Source organism: Opisthocomus hoazin, chromosome W, assembly GCF_030867145.1.
Source record: "Opisthocomus hoazin isolate bOpiHoa1 chromosome W, bOpiHoa1.hap1, whole genome shotgun sequence".
In the NCBI taxonomy this organism is placed as follows: domain Eukaryota; kingdom Metazoa; phylum Chordata; class Aves; order Opisthocomiformes; family Opisthocomidae; genus Opisthocomus; species Opisthocomus hoazin.
In genome coordinates, this window is record NC_134453.1 from 20,621,120 (window position 1) to 20,624,206 (window position 3,087).

Consider the following 3,087-nt stretch of genomic DNA (forward strand, 5'->3'; position numbering starts at 1 on the left):
TGACTGCTATGTAAACCTAGATTCTCATTTGTATGTGTGGTTGTTTTGGGGGGAGGTTTTGGTCTTTTGCTCTGGGATGTTGCGATCCAAGCCAAGGTCTCTACTCTGCATCATATCGAAATTATTTTGTGTTCAGGTAAACACACAGCATAGGAGGATGTGCAAAATCAGTTTCCATAGGTGTCAGATGAGTCCATCTGTTTCTTGCAAACCTTATTTGAAGTTAAATAAAGTGTAGAGGCTTGGGTCCATGGATCATCAGGTCCTTTTTTTTGTTTTTTGGCCTAGCTGCACGTACTCTGAAGAGTTTTTCAAGATTCAGGACTTGCAACTTTCTATTAAACAAAAAAATCTCTTCATAAAGCAGTTACGCTGCCTTGCCCTTTATTTCATGTTTGGTTTTGACGTTTCCCGGTGTCTTGCTCCAGAGCGTCCAGCACCCTAACTTCTGGTTTCTCCTGCTCTGCTCTGACTGTCCGACTCCTCAGCTCTCCAGCCCGCACCAGGTGAGACTGCCTTGCGTGGGCGTCCCTGGAGGGAGGTTGATCCGTTGGGCATGGGGCTATGCAGTATTTACAGTAGGTTGAGTCTTCTTCCTCCGCAATTTGCTTTGCCATTATATGGTTTTAACTTTAAAAGTGTGGGGATGAAGCAAAAAGAGCCTCAAAGGGACCCAGAAGAGCCGTGTCCAAGTGAACACCTTGCTGTCAGGAGAGGTCGAAGTATACGGGACAGTTATGGCAGGCTTAAAAAGGGACTTGATGGGCAAACAAGACTGAGGCACAGGTGTCTGTTTCCATTATTGTTATAATCAAGGAAGGACAAGAGACCCTTTCTTAGTGATTCTTTAAAAGTTAAAAATGTTTGATTCCTCACTGTTCAAATTAGCAGGACTTTGGATCGTGAAAGTTGGGTCAGGAAGCTGCAGCAGCTCTGTGGGACCTTCTGGCCAGGCACAGAATCCTCACAAGCAGATTTAAAGGCTGGAGCAGAGCGAGAGCAACCGGAACCGTGTGCAGCGGCTGTGCCTTCTGACAGCCGGTGTAACGGCAGACTGTAGCCAGAGACCACCCTGTGCTCCCAAAGCCACCGAGCGTGGCCTGTGCCGGCGTGCGGTGTGACCGTGGTCACCACCTCTCGACGGCTACCTATTGCCAGCAGGCTTTTATGCTTAGGCTGAGGCCGGCGGCCTAGAGATTGCCTTCTGCTAGGTATGGAAACCAGAACCTGACAGTGTGCAACGTAACCTTGGGTTCAGCTATTCACAGTGAAGTCCTGAAAGTTTCATCTCAGGTTTGGGTTCTTTTCCTCTTCAGGTATCATTGCTATGGTGGTTTTTTTTTCTTTCTTAGTGCTTGTTTTGGTCTGGGTAAGCTTGGTTTCTGCATGAATATTTTATTTTCCCTGCCTGTAATTCCTTTTAATGTTTTGTTGCAGTTTGTGATTAATTAGATGTTAGTTAACAGCTTTCAATCTGTTATTATAGAGTTTTTAATTTTCTAAACTATTTTCCTTGGGGCAGATTCTCACAAACACGCTCATTATTTTGATCCCTCACCCTAACATTGTGTTTTCTTTCTTCTCACAGGGAGGTCTAGCCATGGATTGCAGTCACTTACTGTACCCTTCCACTTTTCTGCCTCAAAAAGTTCACGCTGACTTGCGAGCTGGAAAATTGTAATTCCCTGGCATCCCAGGTGCTCAGCACATTCATGTCTCCTCTCTTGAATGAGTCTTTGGTGTTTCCAAAGTGTTTTGGGGATAAAACGTTTGTCTCCGGGAGTTGCCTCTGAAGACAACTATCTTCTGCTCTCTGTTCACCGATTTCTCTCTTTGGCTGGTGCTGCCCGTACCGTTCATCAGCGTAGGGTTGGCGATAGCGTGAGATCTCGTGGAGTGTTTCTGACAGTCCTGCCAGATGGTTTTGTGTAATGCTACTCCAAAATACAGCTCGCGTGCAGCTTTCCAGTGCGAACTTGCGCTCTTCCAAAAGTCGTCTTCTCTGGTATTTCAGCTTCTGCAAACAAGGAAACAAAACAGAGGTAACACAAATTTTAATGACCTGATACACGAGAAAGGAATTGGAGTCTTCCTGCGGCTGTAATCTGTTCTTCTCGGGACTGGCCCGGTCCGTGCTTTCACACCCGTTCCTCTCTACCCCCGGGCCATAGCGGGAGCCGTAAGGAACGGGAGAAGCAGTTGATGAATACGTATTTGGTGAGCAAAGTTACTTCCTCGGGCCAGTCTAGACAAAATACGGAACTTAATGTTTGCGATAATCCGATGCGATGTGGTAAATGTCTTGGGCAGAGGTGGGAAGAAATGTCTGCTGAATTTGGCCTTGATGGTCAGAAATCAAACTGAATCCTATCGCCCTGTGCGTAGTGGCGGGGTTGGAGGATGGGAAAGATGCTGTCGACAGCGAGAAAGCAACGTGGCATGAGCCCAGAGTGAACAGGGCTGAGGAACTGCCCGACCGTGCTGCTGGGAAGAGGAGAGCCAGCGACTTGCGGGCTTCCCAGGGAGCTGGGGTCTGTGCCTGCCAGGGACCCACGCACACAGCTACAAAGTGGAGAGAAAGCAAAGTTGCTTTTTAAAACGCTCTTTATTCCTGTTACTTTGCTGTCTTGTTGGTTAAAAAAATGCAGCTCTTTGTTTTTCTGAACTCCTCTTTTTGAAGAGGCACGGATGGAAATAATTATCTGTTGAAGTCAGTGCTCAGAGTGCTCTTACCCGTGGGCATGGCGCTCAGCTGCGTGTTGCTGCAGGAGGCAGTGCTTTCCATCTGCGCGAGCACATGCTCCCCTTCATAGTGCTCACGAGGAGGAACGGGAAGCGAGCGTTTCGTGTTATTCACGCCGGATCTGCGCTTCCAGGGAGTTAACGCTGCACAAAGCCGGTAAATAACTGTGTAAGGGAATGCAGGGTAAATCCAGGAATTAGAAGAGTCTCAGAGCTGAGAAGGGTGCCTCTCCCATGCACGGCTTTATCAAGTCACCCTCTGAATTGTTCTCTTAATTTAAAAAACTTTAAAATTTTAACAGCTTTTCTCTAGGGTGGTGCTTTCCGTGGGACTAAATAATCTGG